The following is an 18568-nucleotide window of genomic DNA, read 5'->3' as shown; positions in this document are numbered from 1 at the left end:
ACAAGACATTTTGTCACCCAAGCCAACCCTTGAAAAGGCTGCTTTGCAGAGCCAAAACAAGAAGAATGGTGCGTTTTGCAGCCGCCGCCCACTGCAATGAATCTGAATAACTCCTCCTTTAGGGCGCAAGCAACTCCCCTCCCCCTTGCAGTCTTTCCAATTCACGATACAAAAAGACGGACAGGACAGGTTGCCTGACTTTCCGTCACTGCCACCCTTTGCCATCCTTACCCGTAGAAAGCCCTTTCATCATCCCCAAACCCTAATCTTTTCCCTTTCCTTCCCAGCCCCCAAACCCTGCCCTCTGTACCTTTCTCACCACCCGCTTCCCTTCTCCTGTCATCCCCCTACCACCCGGGAAAAAAAGAGATTGCCCCCTCCTTCCACTAGCCCACCCTCCCACCCAAAGAACAACTTCTTCTGCGCAGCTTGTTTTCTAGGCAGCAGCGCTATTGTGATGTCATCGGGGGGCATTGTGACAAGCCGCCAGTGTTCCGTCTCTTCATGTTGTGCACAGTTCAAACGGAAAATACATCAACAGGCAGACTACAGAAAAGCTTACTATCAAAGGTTAGAGGGGGGCTTTCTCAGAGGGCTTTTTACAGTTTTTCTATTCCCAATTAGCCGTTTAAGTGTACTTATTGAAAGTAGTAATTCTTTCATAGGCCGCCCTTTCTTAGTATTTGACGTTCCTTATATTGCGGTATGAGGCTTCGCAGTAGGTTGCAAACATTCATCACCCATGACTGTCCCCAATTGAGCTCAGAAGCTCAATGTCTATCATGACCTCTCTTTTAGAATGTCCAAGAGCAAGCAAACTATTCCTCCAGGAGAGGGCGCCAACAGACTACTAAAGAGATCATCATTACTCAAAGAAAACCCCAAAAACCAATGCATGATAGGAATAAACAGGTAACTTTCTTTGGAGTGGAAGCGGAGAGATCGCACCAGATGCCAATTCTAGATGTTATCACACCTGTGGTCACTGCAGCAGCAGGTGAATCCACTTTGTCCAAAAGGGATCTATTCCATTCAATTGCAAATGATCTAGATAAGACAGAGAACTGCAGCACGGGGACATAGCCGAGTTGGTCAGGTTGAGTGGTGATGAGTTTGCTATTTGGATGAATAAAGAAAGTCAAAAGTGTGAAAGATAAAAAACAAAAGGAGGAAGTGTGAAAAGTGAATGGGCCAAATTGAGGTGCATATGAAGACGTATGCTTTCTTCCAATTCATTAAATCGGGCTAATATGAATCAGGTGAATTGAGTTCTGCTTTTGGAAACTGGGTTAAGAAGGGGTGCACCGTTCCTGGAGGTACTGCAATACCAGGTCAATGCGTGGAGTGGACAGAGCAAGCTCTTTTTCCATCTCCCTGTTCTAAAAATCCATTTAATATATGGTCCCCAGATAGGGGACGTATCAGATATTAAACTGATAAGAACAGATACTACACTTGATCTTAGCCAAAAGGCCGAGAAGCGATAACCAGAATTGGTTTGGGCCTCGAGTGGCACCCTGGCCTATGCCGGACACATCTTAGGGAGAGAGAGCGAGAGGGAGACAAACCCACGCCTACACAAGACATTTTGTCACCCAAGCCAACCCTTGAAAAGGCTGCTTTGCAGAGCCAAAACAAGAAGAATGGTGCGTTTTGCAGCCGCCGCCCACTGCAATGAATCTGAATAACTCCTCCTTTAGGGCGCAAGCAACTCCCCTCCCCCTTGCAGTCTTTCCAATTCACGATACAAAAAGACGGACAGGACAGGTTGCCTGACTTTCCGTCACTGCCACCCTTTGCCATCCTTACCCGTAGAAAGCCCTTTCATCATCCCCAAACCCTAATCTTTTCCCTTTCCTTCCCAGCCCCCAAACCCTGCCCTCTGTACCTTTCTCACCACCCGCTTCCCTTCTCCTGTCATCCCCCTACCACCCGGGAAAAAAAGAGATTGCCCCCTCCTTCCACTAGCCCACCCTCCCACCCAAAGAACAACTTCTTCTGCGCAGCTTGTTTTCTAGGCAGCAGCGCTATTGTGATGTCATCGGGGGGCATTGTGACAAGCCGCCAGTGTTCCGTCTCTTCATGTTGTGCACAGTTCAAACGGAAAATACATCAACAGGCAGACTACAGAAAAGCTTACTATCAAAGGTTAGAGGGGGGCTTTCTCAGAGGGCTTTTTACAGTTTTTCTATTCCCAATTAGCCGTTTAAGTGTACTTATTGAAAGTAGTAATTCTTTCATAGGCCGCCCTTTCTTAGTATTTGACGTTCCTTATATTGCGGTATGAGGCTTCGCAGTAGGTTGCAAACATTCATCACCCATGACTGTCCCCAATTGAGCTCAGAAGCTCAATGTCTATCATGACCTCTCTTTTAGAATGTCCAAGAGCAAGCAAACTATTCCTCCAGGAGAGGGCGCCAACAGACTACTAAAGAGATCATCATTACTCAAAGAAAACCCCAAAAACCAATGCATGATAGGAATAAACAGGTAACTTTCTTTGGAGTGGAAGCGGAGAGATCGCACCAGATGCCAATTCTAGATGTTATCACACCTGTGGTCACTGCAGCAGCAGGTGAATCCACTTTGTCCAAAAGGGATCTATTCCATTCAATTGCAAATGATCTAGATAAGACAGAGAACTGCAGCACGGGGACATAGCCGAGTTGGTCAGGTTGAGTGGTGATGAGTTTGCTATTTGGATGAATAAAGAAAGTCAAAAGTGTGAAAGATAAAAAACAAAAGGAGGAAGTGTGAAAAGTGAATGGGCCAAATTGAGGTGCATATGAAGACGTATGCTTTCTTCCAATTCATTAAATCGGGCTAATATGAATCAGGTGAATTGAGTTCTGCTTTTGGAAACTGGGTTAAGAAGGGGTGCACCGTTCCTGGAGGTACTGCAATACCAGGTCAATGCGTGGAGTGGACAGAGCAAGCTCTTTTTCCATCTCCCTGTTCTAAAAATCCATTTAATATATGGTCCCCAGATAGGGGACGTATCAGATATTAAACTGATAAGAACAGATACTACACTTGATCTTAGCCAAAAGGCCGAGAAGCGATAACCAGAATTGGTTTGGGCCTCGAGTGGCACCCTGGCCTATGCCGGACACATCTTAGGGAGAGAGAGCGAGAGGGAGACAAACCCACGCCTACACAAGACATTTTGTCACCCAAGCCAACCCTTGAAAAGGCTGCTTTGCAGAGCCAAAACAAGAAGAATGGTGCGTTTTGCAGCCGCCGCCCACTGCAATGAATCTGAATAACTCCTCCTTTAGGGCGCAAGCAACTCCCCTCCCCCTTGCAGTCTTTCCAATTCACGATACAAAAAGACGGACAGGACAGGTTGCCTGACTTTCCGTCACTGCCACCCTTTGCCATCCTTACCCGTAGAAAGCCCTTTCATCATCCCCAAACCCTAATCTTTTCCCTTTCCTTCCCAGCCCCCAAACCCTGCCCTCTGTACCTTTCTCACCACCCGCTTCCCTTCTCCTGTCATCCCCCTACCACCCGGGAAAAAAAGAGATTGCCCCCTCCTTCCACTAGCCCACCCTCCCACCCAAAGAACAACTTCTTCTGCGCAGCTTGTTTTCTAGGCAGCAGCGCTATTGTGATGTCATCGGGGGGCATTGTGACAAGCCGCCAGTGTTCCGTCTCTTCATGTTGTGCACAGTTCAAACGGAAAATACATCAACAGGCAGACTACAGAAAAGCTTACTATCAAAGGTTAGAGGGGGGCTTTCTCAGAGGGCTTTTTACAGTTTTTCTATTCCCAATTAGCCGTTTAAGTGTACTTATTGAAAGTAGTAATTCTTTCATAGGCCGCCCTTTCTTAGTATTTGACGTTCCTTATATTGCGGTATGAGGCTTCGCAGTAGGTTGCAAACATTCATCACCCATGACTGTCCCCAATTGAGCTCAGAAGCTCAATGTCTATCATGACCTCTCTTTTAGAATGTCCAAGAGCAAGCAAACTATTCCTCCAGGAGAGGGCGCCAACAGACTACTAAAGAGATCATCATTACTCAAAGAAAACCCCAAAAACCAATGCATGATAGGAATAAACAGGTAACTTTCTTTGGAGTGGAAGCGGAGAGATCGCACCAGATGCCAATTCTAGATGTTATCACACCTGTGGTCACTGCAGCAGCAGGTGAATCCACTTTGTCCAAAAGGGATCTATTCCATTCAATTGCAAATGATCTAGATAAGACAGAGAACTGCAGCACGGGGACATAGCCGAGTTGGTCAGGTTGAGTGGTGATGAGTTTGCTATTTGGATGAATAAAGAAAGTCAAAAGTGTGAAAGATAAAAAACAAAAGGAGGAAGTGTGAAAAGTGAATGGGCCAAATTGAGGTGCATATGAAGACGTATGCTTTCTTCCAATTCATTAAATCGGGCTAATATGAATCAGGTGAATTGAGTTCTGCTTTTGGAAACTGGGTTAAGAAGGGGTGCACCGTTCCTGGAGGTACTGCAATACCAGGTCAATGCGTGGAGTGGACAGAGCAAGCTCTTTTTCCATCTCCCTGTTCTAAAAATCCATTTAATATATGGTCCCCAGATAGGGGACGTATCAGATATTAAACTGATAAGAACAGATACTACACTTGATCTTAGCCAAAAGGCCGAGAAGCGATAACCAGAATTGGTTTGGGCCTCGAGTGGCACCCTGGCCTATGCCGGACACATCTTAGGGAGAGAGAGCGAGAGGGAGACAAACCCACGCCTACACAAGACATTTTGTCACCCAAGCCAACCCTTGAAAAGGCTGCTTTGCAGAGCCAAAACAAGAAGAATGGTGCGTTTTGCAGCCGCCGCCCACTGCAATGAATCTGAATAACTCCTCCTTTAGGGCGCAAGCAACTCCCCTCCCCCTTGCAGTCTTTCCAATTCACGATACAAAAAGACGGACAGGACAGGTTGCCTGACTTTCCGTCACTGCCACCCTTTGCCATCCTTACCCGTAGAAAGCCCTTTCATCATCCCCAAACCCTAATCTTTTCCCTTTCCTTCCCAGCCCCCAAACCCTGCCCTCTGTACCTTTCTCACCACCCGCTTCCCTTCTCCTGTCATCCCCCTACCACCCGGGAAAAAAAGAGATTGCCCCCTCCTTCCACTAGCCCACCCTCCCACCCAAAGAACAACTTCTTCTGCGCAGCTTGTTTTCTAGGCAGCAGCGCTATTGTGATGTCATCGGGGGGCATTGTGACAAGCCGCCAGTGTTCCGTCTCTTCATGTTGTGCACAGTTCAAACGGAAAATACATCAACAGGCAGACTACAGAAAAGCTTACTATCAAAGGTTAGAGGGGGGCTTTCTCAGAGGGCTTTTTACAGTTTTTCTATTCCCAATTAGCCGTTTAAGTGTACTTATTGAAAGTAGTAATTCTTTCATAGGCCGCCCTTTCTTAGTATTTGACGTTCCTTATATTGCGGTATGAGGCTTCGCAGTAGGTTGCAAACATTCATCACCCATGACTGTCCCCAATTGAGCTCAGAAGCTCAATGTCTATCATGACCTCTCTTTTAGAATGTCCAAGAGCAAGCAAACTATTCCTCCAGGAGAGGGCGCCAACAGACTACTAAAGAGATCATCATTACTCAAAGAAAACCCCAAAAACCAATGCATGATAGGAATAAACAGGTAACTTTCTTTGGAGTGGAAGCGGAGAGATCGCACCAGATGCCAATTCTAGATGTTATCACACCTGTGGTCACTGCAGCAGCAGGTGAATCCACTTTGTCCAAAAGGGATCTATTCCATTCAATTGCAAATGATCTAGATAAGACAGAGAACTGCAGCACGGGGACATAGCCGAGTTGGTCAGGTTGAGTGGTGATGAGTTTGCTATTTGGATGAATAAAGAAAGTCAAAAGTGTGAAAGATAAAAAACAAAAGGAGGAAGTGTGAAAAGTGAATGGGCCAAATTGAGGTGCATATGAAGACGTATGCTTTCTTCCAATTCATTAAATCGGGCTAATATGAATCAGGTGAATTGAGTTCTGCTTTTGGAAACTGGGTTAAGAAGGGGTGCACCGTTCCTGGAGGTACTGCAATACCAGGTCAATGCGTGGAGTGGACAGAGCAAGCTCTTTTTCCATCTCCCTGTTCTAAAAATCCATTTAATATATGGTCCCCAGATAGGGGACGTATCAGATATTAAACTGATAAGAACAGATACTACACTTGATCTTAGCCAAAAGGCCGAGAAGCGATAACCAGAATTGGTTTGGGCCTCGAGTGGCACCCTGGCCTATGCCGGACACATCTTAGGGAGAGAGAGCGAGAGGGAGACAAACCCACGCCTACACAAGACATTTTGTCACCCAAGCCAACCCTTGAAAAGGCTGCTTTGCAGAGCCAAAACAAGAAGAATGGTGCGTTTTGCAGCCGCCGCCCACTGCAATGAATCTGAATAACTCCTCCTTTAGGGCGCAAGCAACTCCCCTCCCCCTTGCAGTCTTTCCAATTCACGATACAAAAAGACGGACAGGACAGGTTGCCTGACTTTCCGTCACTGCCACCCTTTGCCATCCTTACCCGTAGAAAGCCCTTTCATCATCCCCAAACCCTAATCTTTTCCCTTTCCTTCCCAGCCCCCAAACCCTGCCCTCTGTACCTTTCTCACCACCCGCTTCCCTTCTCCTGTCATCCCCCTACCACCCGGGAAAAAAAGAGATTGCCCCCTCCTTCCACTAGCCCACCCTCCCACCCAAAGAACAACTTCTTCTGCGCAGCTTGTTTTCTAGGCAGCAGCGCTATTGTGATGTCATCGGGGGGCATTGTGACAAGCCGCCAGTGTTCCGTCTCTTCATGTTGTGCACAGTTCAAACGGAAAATACATCAACAGGCAGACTACAGAAAAGCTTACTATCAAAGGTTAGAGGGGGGCTTTCTCAGAGGGCTTTTTACAGTTTTTCTATTCCCAATTAGCCGTTTAAGTGTACTTATTGAAAGTAGTAATTCTTTCATAGGCCGCCCTTTCTTAGTATTTGACGTTCCTTATATTGCGGTATGAGGCTTCGCAGTAGGTTGCAAACATTCATCACCCATGACTGTCCCCAATTGAGCTCAGAAGCTCAATGTCTATCATGACCTCTCTTTTAGAATGTCCAAGAGCAAGCAAACTATTCCTCCAGGAGAGGGCGCCAACAGACTACTAAAGAGATCATCATTACTCAAAGAAAACCCCAAAAACCAATGCATGATAGGAATAAACAGGTAACTTTCTTTGGAGTGGAAGCGGAGAGATCGCACCAGATGCCAATTCTAGATGTTATCACACCTGTGGTCACTGCAGCAGCAGGTGAATCCACTTTGTCCAAAAGGGATCTATTCCATTCAATTGCAAATGATCTAGATAAGACAGAGAACTGCAGCACGGGGACATAGCCGAGTTGGTCAGGTTGAGTGGTGATGAGTTTGCTATTTGGATGAATAAAGAAAGTCAAAAGTGTGAAAGATAAAAAACAAAAGGAGGAAGTGTGAAAAGTGAATGGGCCAAATTGAGGTGCATATGAAGACGTATGCTTTCTTCCAATTCATTAAATCGGGCTAATATGAATCAGGTGAATTGAGTTCTGCTTTTGGAAACTGGGTTAAGAAGGGGTGCACCGTTCCTGGAGGTACTGCAATACCAGGTCAATGCGTGGAGTGGACAGAGCAAGCTCTTTTTCCATCTCCCTGTTCTAAAAATCCATTTAATATATGGTCCCCAGATAGGGGACGTATCAGATATTAAACTGATAAGAACAGATACTACACTTGATCTTAGCCAAAAGGCCGAGAAGCGATAACCAGAATTGGTTTGGGCCTCGAGTGGCACCCTGGCCTATGCCGGACACATCTTAGGGAGAGAGAGCGAGAGGGAGACAAACCCACGCCTACACAAGACATTTTGTCACCCAAGCCAACCCTTGAAAAGGCTGCTTTGCAGAGCCAAAACAAGAAGAATGGTGCGTTTTGCAGCCGCCGCCCACTGCAATGAATCTGAATAACTCCTCCTTTAGGGCGCAAGCAACTCCCCTCCCCCTTGCAGTCTTTCCAATTCACGATACAAAAAGACGGACAGGACAGGTTGCCTGACTTTCCGTCACTGCCACCCTTTGCCATCCTTACCCGTAGAAAGCCCTTTCATCATCCCCAAACCCTAATCTTTTCCCTTTCCTTCCCAGCCCCCAAACCCTGCCCTCTGTACCTTTCTCACCACCCGCTTCCCTTCTCCTGTCATCCCCCTACCACCCGGGAAAAAAAGAGATTGCCCCCTCCTTCCACTAGCCCACCCTCCCACCCAAAGAACAACTTCTTCTGCGCAGCTTGTTTTCTAGGCAGCAGCGCTATTGTGATGTCATCGGGGGGCATTGTGACAAGCCGCCAGTGTTCCGTCTCTTCATGTTGTGCACAGTTCAAACGGAAAATACATCAACAGGCAGACTACAGAAAAGCTTACTATCAAAGGTTAGAGGGGGGCTTTCTCAGAGGGCTTTTTACAGTTTTTCTATTCCCAATTAGCCGTTTAAGTGTACTTATTGAAAGTAGTAATTCTTTCATAGGCCGCCCTTTCTTAGTATTTGACGTTCCTTATATTGCGGTATGAGGCTTCGCAGTAGGTTGCAAACATTCATCACCCATGACTGTCCCCAATTGAGCTCAGAAGCTCAATGTCTATCATGACCTCTCTTTTAGAATGTCCAAGAGCAAGCAAACTATTCCTCCAGGAGAGGGCGCCAACAGACTACTAAAGAGATCATCATTACTCAAAGAAAACCCCAAAAACCAATGCATGATAGGAATAAACAGGTAACTTTCTTTGGAGTGGAAGCGGAGAGATCGCACCAGATGCCAATTCTAGATGTTATCACACCTGTGGTCACTGCAGCAGCAGGTGAATCCACTTTGTCCAAAAGGGATCTATTCCATTCAATTGCAAATGATCTAGATAAGACAGAGAACTGCAGCACGGGGACATAGCCGAGTTGGTCAGGTTGAGTGGTGATGAGTTTGCTATTTGGATGAATAAAGAAAGTCAAAAGTGTGAAAGATAAAAAACAAAAGGAGGAAGTGTGAAAAGTGAATGGGCCAAATTGAGGTGCATATGAAGACGTATGCTTTCTTCCAATTCATTAAATCGGGCTAATATGAATCAGGTGAATTGAGTTCTGCTTTTGGAAACTGGGTTAAGAAGGGGTGCACCGTTCCTGGAGGTACTGCAATACCAGGTCAATGCGTGGAGTGGACAGAGCAAGCTCTTTTTCCATCTCCCTGTTCTAAAAATCCATTTAATATATGGTCCCCAGATAGGGGACGTATCAGATATTAAACTGATAAGAACAGATACTACACTTGATCTTAGCCAAAAGGCCGAGAAGCGATAACCAGAATTGGTTTGGGCCTCGAGTGGCACCCTGGCCTATGCCGGACACATCTTAGGGAGAGAGAGCGAGAGGGAGACAAACCCACGCCTACACAAGACATTTTGTCACCCAAGCCAACCCTTGAAAAGGCTGCTTTGCAGAGCCAAAACAAGAAGAATGGTGCGTTTTGCAGCCGCCGCCCACTGCAATGAATCTGAATAACTCCTCCTTTAGGGCGCAAGCAACTCCCCTCCCCCTTGCAGTCTTTCCAATTCACGATACAAAAAGACGGACAGGACAGGTTGCCTGACTTTCCGTCACTGCCACCCTTTGCCATCGCCATCCTTACCCGTAGAAAGCCCTTTCATCATCCCCAAACCCTAATCTTTTCCCTTTCCTTCCCAGCCCCCAAACCCTGCCCTCTGTACCTTTCTCACCACCCGCTTCCCTTCTCCTGTCATCCCCCTACCACCCGGGAAAAAAAGAGATTGCCCCCTCCTTCCACTAGCCCACCCTCCCACCCAAAGAACAACTTCTTCTGCGCAGCTTGTTTTCTAGGCAGCAGCGCTATTGTGATGTCATCGGGGGGCATTGTGACAAGCCGCCAGTGTTCCGTCTCTTCATGTTGTGCACAGTTCAAACGGAAAATACATCAACAGGCAGACTACAGAAAAGCTTACTATCAAAGGTTAGAGGGGGGCTTTCTCAGAGGGCTTTTTACAGTTTTTCTATTCCCAATTAGCCGTTTAAGTGTACTTATTGAAAGTAGTAATTCTTTCATAGGCCGCCCTTTCTTAGTATTTGACGTTCCTTATATTGCGGTATGAGGCTTCGCAGTAGGTTGCAAACATTCATCACCCATGACTGTCCCCAATTGAGCTCAGAAGCTCAATGTCTATCATGACCTCTCTTTTAGAATGTCCAAGAGCAAGCAAACTATTCCTCCAGGAGAGGGCGCCAACAGACTACTAAAGAGATCATCATTACTCAAAGAAAACCCCAAAAACCAATGCATGATAGGAATAAACAGGTAACTTTCTTTGGAGTGGAAGCGGAGAGATCGCACCAGATGCCAATTCTAGATGTTATCACACCTGTGGTCACTGCAGCAGCAGGTGAATCCACTTTGTCCAAAAGGGATCTATTCCATTCAATTGCAAATGATCTAGATAAGACAGAGAACTGCAGCACGGGGACATAGCCGAGTTGGTCAGGTTGAGTGGTGATGAGTTTGCTATTTGGATGAATAAAGAAAGTCAAAAGTGTGAAAGATAAAAAACAAAAGGAGGAAGTGTGAAAAGTGAATGGGCCAAATTGAGGTGCATATGAAGACGTATGCTTTCTTCCAATTCATTAAATCGGGCTAATATGAATCAGGTGAATTGAGTTCTGCTTTTGGAAACTGGGTTAAGAAGGGGTGCACCGTTCCTGGAGGTACTGCAATACCAGGTCAATGCGTGGAGTGGACAGAGCAAGCTCTTTTTCCATCTCCCTGTTCTAAAAATCCATTTAATATATGGTCCCCAGATAGGGGACGTATCAGATATTAAACTGATAAGAACAGATACTACACTTGATCTTAGCCAAAAGGCCGAGAAGCGATAACCAGAATTGGTTTGGGCCTCGAGTGGCACCCTGGCCTATGCCGGACACATCTTAGGGAGAGAGAGCGAGAGGGAGACAAACCCACGCCTACACAAGACATTTTGTCACCCAAGCCAACCCTTGAAAAGGCTGCTTTGCAGAGCCAAAACAAGAAGAATGGTGCGTTTTGCAGCCGCCGCCCACTGCAATGAATCTGAATAACTCCTCCTTTAGGGCGCAAGCAACTCCCCTCCCCCTTGCAGTCTTTCCAATTCACGATACAAAAAGACGGACAGGACAGGTTGCCTGACTTTCCGTCACTGCCACCCTTTGCCATCCTTACCCGTAGAAAGCCCTTTCATCATCCCCAAACCCTAATCTTTTCCCTTTCCTTCCCAGCCCCCAAACCCTGCCCTCTGTACCTTTCTCACCACCCGCTTCCCTTCTCCTGTCATCCCCCTACCACCCGGGAAAAAAAGAGATTGCCCCCTCCTTCCACTAGCCCACCCTCCCACCCAAAGAACAACTTCTTCTGCGCAGCTTGTTTTCTAGGCAGCAGCGCTATTGTGATGTCATCGGGGGGCATTGTGACAAGCCGCCAGTGTTCCGTCTCTTCATGTTGTGCACAGTTCAAACGGAAAATACATCAACAGGCAGACTACAGAAAAGCTTACTATCAAAGGTTAGAGGGGGGCTTTCTCAGAGGGCTTTTTACAGTTTTTCTATTCCCAATTAGCCGTTTAAGTGTACTTATTGAAAGTAGTAATTCTTTCATAGGCCGCCCTTTCTTAGTATTTGACGTTCCTTATATTGCGGTATGAGGCTTCGCAGTAGGTTGCAAACATTCATCACCCATGACTGTCCCCAATTGAGCTCAGAAGCTCAATGTCTATCATGACCTCTCTTTTAGAATGTCCAAGAGCAAGCAAACTATTCCTCCAGGAGAGGGCGCCAACAGACTACTAAAGAGATCATCATTACTCAAAGAAAACCCCAAAAACCAATGCATGATAGGAATAAACAGGTAACTTTCTTTGGAGTGGAAGCGGAGAGATCGCACCAGATGCCAATTCTAGATGTTATCACACCTGTGGTCACTGCAGCAGCAGGTGAATCCACTTTGTCCAAAAGGGATCTATTCCATTCAATTGCAAATGATCTAGATAAGACAGAGAACTGCAGCACGGGGACATAGCCGAGTTGGTCAGGTTGAGTGGTGATGAGTTTGCTATTTGGATGAATAAAGAAAGTCAAAAGTGTGAAAGTTAAAAAACAAAAGGAGGAAGTGTGAAAAGTGAATGGGCCAAATTGAGGTGCATATGAAGACGTATGCTTTCTTCCAATTCATTAAATCGGGCTAATATGAATCAGGTGAATTGAGTTCTGCTTTTGGAAACTGGGTTAAGAAGGGGTGCACCGTTCCTGGAGGTACTGCAATACCAGGTCAATGCGTGGAGTGGACAGAGCAAGCTCTTTTTCCATCTCCCTGTTCTAAAAATCCATTTAATATATGGTCCCCAGATAGGGGACGTATCAGATATTAAACTGATAAGAACAGATACTACACTTGATCTTAGCCAAAAGGCCGAGAAGCGATAACCAGAATTGGTTTGGGCCTCGAGTGGCACCCTGGCCTATGCCGGACACATCTTAGGGAGAGAGAGCGAGAGGGAGACAAACCCACGCCTACACAAGACATTTTGTCACCCAAGCCAACCCTTGAAAAGGCTGCTTTGCAGAGCCAAAACAAGAAGAATGGTGCGTTTTGCAGCCGCCGCCCACTGCAATGAATCTGAATAACTCCTCCTTTAGGGCGCAAGCAACTCCCCTCCCCCTTGCAGTCTTTCCAATTCACGATACAAAAAGACGGACAGGACAGGTTGCCTGACTTTCCGTCACTGCCACCCTTTGCCATCCTTACCCGTAGAAAGCCCTTTCATCATCCCCAAACCCTAATCTTTTCCCTTTCCTTCCCAGCCCCCAAACCCTGCCCTCTGTACCTTTCTCACCACCCGCTTCCCTTCTCCTGTCATCCCCCTACCACCCGGGAAAAAAAGAGATTGCCCCCTCCTTCCACTAGCCCACCCTCCCACCCAAAGAACAACTTCTTCTGCGCAGCTTGTTTTCTAGGCAGCAGCGCTATTGTGATGTCATCGGGGGGCATTGTGACAAGCCGCCAGTGTTCCGTCTCTTCATGTTGTGCACAGTTCAAACGGAAAATACATCAACAGGCAGACTACAGAAAAGCTTACTATCAAAGGTTAGAGGGGGGCTTTCTCAGAGGGCTTTTTACAGTTTTTCTATTCCCAATTAGCCGTTTAAGTGTACTTATTGAAAGTAGTAATTCTTTCATAGGCCGCCCTTTCTTAGTATTTGACGTTCCTTATATTGCGGTATGAGGCTTCGCAGTAGGTTGCAAACATTCATCACCCATGACTGTCCCCAATTGAGCTCAGAAGCTCAATGTCTATCATGACCTCTCTTTTAGAATGTCCAAGAGCAAGCAAACTATTCCTCCAGGAGAGGGCGCCAACAGACTACTAAAGAGATCATCATTACTCAAAGAAAACCCCAAAAACCAATGCATGATAGGAATAAACAGGTAACTTTCTTTGGAGTGGAAGCGGAGAGATCGCACCAGATGCCAATTCTAGATGTTATCACACCTGTGGTCACTGCAGCAGCAGGTGAATCCACTTTGTCCAAAAGGGATCTATTCCATTCAATTGCAAATGATCTAGATAAGACAGAGAACTGCAGCACGGGGACATAGCCGAGTTGGTCAGGTTGAGTGGTGATGAGTTTGCTATTTGGATGAATAAAGAAAGTCAAAAGTGTGAAAGATAAAAAACAAAAGGAGGAAGTGTGAAAAGTGAATGGGCCAAATTGAGGTGCATATGAAGACGTATGCTTTCTTCCAATTCATTAAATCGGGCTAATATGAATCAGTGTGAATTGAGTTCTGCTTTTGGAAACTGGGTTAAGAAGGGGTGCACCGTTCCTGGAGGTACTGCAATACCAGGTCAATGCGTGGAGTGGACAGAGCAAGCTCTTTTTCCATCTCCCTGTTCTAAAAATCCATTTAATATATGGTCCCCAGATAGGGGACGTATCAGATATTAAACTGATAAGAACAGATACTACACTTGATCTTAGCCAAAAGGCCGAGAAGCGATAACCAGAATTGGTTTGGGCCTCGAGTGGCACCCTGGCCTATGCCGGACACATCTTAGGGAGAGAGAGCGAGAGGGAGACAAACCCACGCCTACACAAGACATTTTGTCACCCAAGCCAACCCTTGAAAAGGCTGCTTTGCAGAGCCAAAACAAGAAGAATGGTGCGTTTTGCAGCCGCCGCCCACTGCAATGAATCTGAATAACTCCTCCTTTAGGGCGCAAGCAACTCCCCTCCCCCTTGCAGTCTTTCCAATTCACGATACAAAAAGACGGACAGGACAGGTTGCCTGACTTTCCGTCACTGCCACCCTTTGCCATCCTTACCCGTAGAAAGCCCTTTCATCATCCCCAAACCCTAATCTTTTCCCTTTCCTTCCCAGCCCCCAAACCCTGCCCTCTGTACCTTTCTCACCACCCGCTTCCCTTCTCCTGTCATCCCCCTACCACCCGGGAAAAAAAGAGATTGCCCCCTCCTTCCACTAGCCCACCCTCCCACCCAAAGAACAACTTCTTCTGCGCAGCTTGTTTTCTAGGCAGCAGCGCTATTGTGATGTCATCGGGGGGCATTGTGACAAGCCGCCAGTGTTCCGTCTCTTCATGTTGTGCACAGTTCAAACGGAAAATACATCAACAGGCAGACTACAGAAAAGCTTACTATCAAAGGTTAGAGGGGGGCTTTCTCAGAGGGCTTTTTACAGTTTTTCTATTCCCAATTAGCCGTTTAAGTGTACTTATTGAAAGTAGTAATTCTTTCATAGGCCGCCCTTTCTTAGTATTTGACGTTCCTTATATTGCGGTATGAGGCTTCGCAGTAGGTTGCAAACATTCATCACCCATGACTGTCCCCAATTGAGCTCAGAAGCTCAATGTCTATCATGACCTCTCTTTTAGAATGTCCAAGAGCAAGCAAACTATTCCTCCAGGAGAGGGCGCCAACAGACTACTAAAGAGATCATCATTACTCAAAGAAAACCCCAAAAACCAATGCATGATAGGAATAAACAGGTAACTTTCTTTGGAGTGGAAGCGGAGAGATCGCACCAGATGCCAATTCTAGATGTTATCACACCTGTGGTCACTGCAGCAGCAGGTGAATCCACTTTGTCCAAAAGGGATCTATTCCATTCAATTGCAAATGATCTAGATAAGACAGAGAACTGCAGCACGGGGACATAGCCGAGTTGGTCAGGTTGAGTGGTGATGAGTTTGCTATTTGGATGAATAAAGAAAGTCAAAAGTGTGAAAGATAAAAAACAAAAGGAGGAAGTGTGAAAAGTGAATGGGCCAAATTGAGGTGCATATGAAGACGTATGCTTTCTTCCAATTCATTAAATCGGGCTAATATGAATCAGGTGAATTGAGTTCTGCTTTTGGAAACTGGGTTAAGAAGGGGTGCACCGTTCCTGGAGGTACTGCAATACCAGGTCAATGCGTGGAGTGGACAGAGCAAGCTCTTTTTCCATCTCCCTGTTCTAAAAATCCATTTAATATATGGTCCCCAGATAGGGGACGTATCAGATATTAAACTGATAAGAACAGATACTACACTTGATCTTAGCCAAAAGGCCGAGAAGCGATAACCAGAATTGGTTTGGGCCTCGAGTGGCACCCTGGCCTATGCCGGACACATCTTAGGGAGAGAGAGCGAGAGGGAGACAAACCCACGCCTACACAAGACATTTTGTCACCCAAGCCAACCCTTGAAAAGGCTGCTTTGCAGAGCCAAAACAAGAAGAATGGTGCGTTTTGCAGCCGCCGCCCACTGCAATGAATCTGAATAACTCCTCCTTTAGGGCGCAAGCAACTCCCCTCCCCCTTGCAGTCTTTCCAATTCACGATACAAAAAGACGGACAGGACAGGTTGCCTGACTTTCCGTCACTGCCACCCTTTGCCATCCTTACCCGTAGAAAGCCCTTTCATCATCCCCAAACCCTAATCTTTTCCCTTTCCTTCCCAGCCCCCAAACCCTGCCCTCTGTACCTTTCTCACCACCCGCTTCCCTTCTCCTGTCATCCCCCTACCACCCGGGAAAAAAAGAGATTGCCCCCTCCTTCCACTAGCCCACCCTCCCACCCAAAGAACAACTTCTTCTGCGCAGCTTGTTTTCTAGGCAGCAGCGCTATTGTGATGTCATCGGGGGGCATTGTGACAAGCCGCCAGTGTTCCGTCTCTTCATGTTGTGCACAGTTCAAACGGAAAATACATCAACAGGCAGACTACAGAAAAGCTTACTATCAAAGGTTAGAGGGGGGCTTTCTCAGAGGGCTTTTTACAGTTTTTCTATTCCCAATTAGCCGTTTAAGTGTACTTATTGAAAGTAGTAATTCTTTCATAGGCCGCCCTTTCTTAGTATTTGACGTTCCTTATATTGCGGTATGAGGCTTCGCAGTAGGTTGCAAACATTCATCACCCATGACTGTCCCCAATTGAGCTCAGAAGCTCAATGTCTATCATGACCTCTCTTTTAGAATGTCCAAGAGCAAGCAAACTATTCCTCCAGGAGAGGGCGCCAACAGACTACTAAAGAGATCATCATTACTCAAAGAAAACCCCAAAAACCAATGCATGATAGGAATAAACAGGTAACTTTCTTTGGAGTGGAAGCGGAGAGATCGCACCAGATGCCAATTCTAGATGTTATCACACCTGTGGTCACTGCAGCAGCAGGTGAATCCACTTTGTCCAAAAGGGATCTATTCCATTCAATTGCAAATGATCTAGATAAGACAGAGAACTGCAGCACGGGGACATAGCCGAGTTGGTCAGGTTGAGTGGTGATGAGTTTGCTATTTGGATGAATAAAGAAAGTCAAAAGTGTGAAAGATAAAAAACAAAAGGAGGAAGTGTGAAAAGTGAATGGGCCAAATTGAGGTGCATATGAAGACGTATGCTTTCTTCCAATTCATTAAATCGGGCTAATATGAATCAGGTGAATTGAGTTCTGCTTTTGGAAACTGGGTTAAGAAGGGGTGCACCGTTCCTGGAGGTACTGCAATACCAGGTCAATGCGTGGAGTGGACAGAGCAAGCTCTTTTTCCATCTCCCTGTTCTAAAAATCCATTTAATATATGGTCCCCAGATAGGGGACGTATCAGATATTAAACTGATAAGAACAGATACTACACTTGATCTTAGCCAAAAGGCCGAGAAGCGATAACCAGAATTGGTTTGGGCCTCGAGTGGCACCCTGGCCTATGCCGGACACATCTTAGGGAGAGAGAGCGAGAGGGAGACAAACCCACGCCTACACAAGACATTTTGTCACCCAAGCCAACCCTTGAAAAGGCTGCTTTGCAGAGCCAAAACAAGAAGAATGGTGCGTTTTGCAGCCGCCGCCCACTGCAATGAATCTGAATAACTCCTCCTTTAGGGCGCAAGCAACTCCCCTCCCCCTTGCAGTCTTTCCAATTCACGATACAAAAAGACGGACAGGACAGGTTGCCTGACTTTCCGTCACTGCCACCCTTTGCCATCCTTACCCGTAGAAAGCCCTTTCATCATCCCCAAACCCTAATCTTTTCCCTTTCCTTCCCAGCCCCCAAACCCTGCCCTCTGTACCTTTCTCACCACCCGCTTCCCTTCTCCTGTCATCCCCCTACCACCCGGGAAAAAAAGAGATTGCCCCCTCCTTCCACTAGCCCACCCTCCCACCCAAAGAACAACTTCTTCTGCGCAGCTTGTTTTCTAGGCAGCAGCGCTATTGTGATGTCATCGGGGGGCATTGTGACAAGCCGCCAGTGTTCCGTCTCTTCATGTTGTGCACAGTTCAAACGGAAAATACATCAACAGGCAGACTACAGAAAAGCTTACTATCAAAGGTTAGAGGGGGGCTTTCTCAGAGGGCTTTTTACAGTTTTTCTATTCCCAATTAGCCGTTTAAGTGTACTTATTGAAAGTAGTAATTCTTTCATAGGCCGCCCTTTCTTAGTATTTGACGTTCCTTATATTGCGGTATGAGGCTTCGCAGTAGGTTGCAAACATTCATCACCCATGACTGTCCCCAATTGAGCTCAGAAGCTCAATGTCTATCATGACCTCTCTTTTAGAATGTCCAAGAGCAAGCAAACTATTCCTCCAGGAGAGGGCGCCAACAGACTACTAAAGAGATCATCATTACTCAAAGAAAACCCCAAAAACCAATGCATGATAGGAATAAACAGGTAACTTTCTTTGGAGTGGAAGCGGAGAGATCGCACCAGATGCCAATTCTAGATGTTATCACACCTGTGGTCACTGCAGCAGCAGGTGAATCCACTTTGTCCAAAAGGGATCTATTCCATTCAATTGCAAATGATCTAGATAAGACAGAGAACTGCAGCACGGGGACATAGCCGAGTTGGTCAGGTTGAGTGGTGATGAGTTTGCTATTTGGATGAATAAAGAAAGTCAAAAGTGTGAAAGATAAAAAACAAAAGGAGGAAGTGTGAAAAGTGAATGGGCCAAATTGAGGT

The 18568-nt window shown here is 46.3% G+C and overlaps 11 non-coding genes across 11 annotated transcripts; all 11 read right to left on the bottom strand.

Annotated features, from left to right (window-relative positions):
• Positions 1-1294: 1294 nt before the first annotated feature.
• LOC142271376 (U2 spliceosomal RNA) lies at positions 1295-1485 on the bottom strand. Its single transcript, XR_012736437.1, has one exon. It is a non-coding gene; the product is annotated as a U2 spliceosomal RNA (small nuclear RNA).
• Positions 1486-2872: 1387 nt separating this feature from the next.
• On the bottom strand, positions 2873-3063 carry LOC142271374 (U2 spliceosomal RNA). The gene has a single exon (XR_012736436.1). It is a non-coding gene; the product is annotated as a U2 spliceosomal RNA (small nuclear RNA).
• Positions 3064-4450: 1387 nt separating this feature from the next.
• LOC142271373 (U2 spliceosomal RNA) lies at positions 4451-4641 on the bottom strand. Its single transcript, XR_012736435.1, has one exon. It is a non-coding gene; the product is annotated as a U2 spliceosomal RNA (small nuclear RNA).
• A 1387-nt stretch (positions 4642-6028) lies between these two features.
• LOC142271372 (U2 spliceosomal RNA) lies at positions 6029-6219 on the bottom strand. The gene has a single exon (XR_012736434.1). It is a non-coding gene; the product is annotated as a U2 spliceosomal RNA (small nuclear RNA).
• A 1387-nt stretch (positions 6220-7606) lies between these two features.
• LOC142271371 (U2 spliceosomal RNA) lies at positions 7607-7797 on the bottom strand. Its single transcript, XR_012736433.1, has one exon. It is a non-coding gene; the product is annotated as a U2 spliceosomal RNA (small nuclear RNA).
• Positions 7798-9184: 1387 nt separating this feature from the next.
• LOC142271370 (U2 spliceosomal RNA) lies at positions 9185-9375 on the bottom strand. The gene has a single exon (XR_012736432.1). It is a non-coding gene; the product is annotated as a U2 spliceosomal RNA (small nuclear RNA).
• Positions 9376-10768: 1393 nt separating this feature from the next.
• LOC142271368 (U2 spliceosomal RNA) lies at positions 10769-10959 on the bottom strand. Its single transcript, XR_012736430.1, has one exon. It is a non-coding gene; the product is annotated as a U2 spliceosomal RNA (small nuclear RNA).
• Positions 10960-12346: 1387 nt separating this feature from the next.
• Positions 12347-12537, bottom strand: LOC142271367 (U2 spliceosomal RNA). The gene has a single exon (XR_012736429.1). It is a non-coding gene; the product is annotated as a U2 spliceosomal RNA (small nuclear RNA).
• Positions 12538-13925: 1388 nt separating this feature from the next.
• LOC142271366 (U2 spliceosomal RNA) lies at positions 13926-14116 on the bottom strand. Its single transcript, XR_012736428.1, has one exon. It is a non-coding gene; the product is annotated as a U2 spliceosomal RNA (small nuclear RNA).
• A 1387-nt stretch (positions 14117-15503) lies between these two features.
• Positions 15504-15694, bottom strand: LOC142271365 (U2 spliceosomal RNA). Its single transcript, XR_012736427.1, has one exon. It is a non-coding gene; the product is annotated as a U2 spliceosomal RNA (small nuclear RNA).
• Positions 15695-17081: 1387 nt separating this feature from the next.
• On the bottom strand, positions 17082-17272 carry LOC142271363 (U2 spliceosomal RNA). Its single transcript, XR_012736426.1, has one exon. It is a non-coding gene; the product is annotated as a U2 spliceosomal RNA (small nuclear RNA).
• Positions 17273-18568: the final 1296 nt, after the last annotated feature.

This window comes from Anomaloglossus baeobatrachus, unplaced genomic scaffold (genome assembly GCF_048569485.1).
Source record: "Anomaloglossus baeobatrachus isolate aAnoBae1 unplaced genomic scaffold, aAnoBae1.hap1 Scaffold_3362, whole genome shotgun sequence".
NCBI lineage: Eukaryota > Metazoa > Chordata > Amphibia > Anura > Aromobatidae > Anomaloglossus > Anomaloglossus baeobatrachus.
This window is presented reverse-complemented; position numbering and strand designations above follow the sequence as displayed.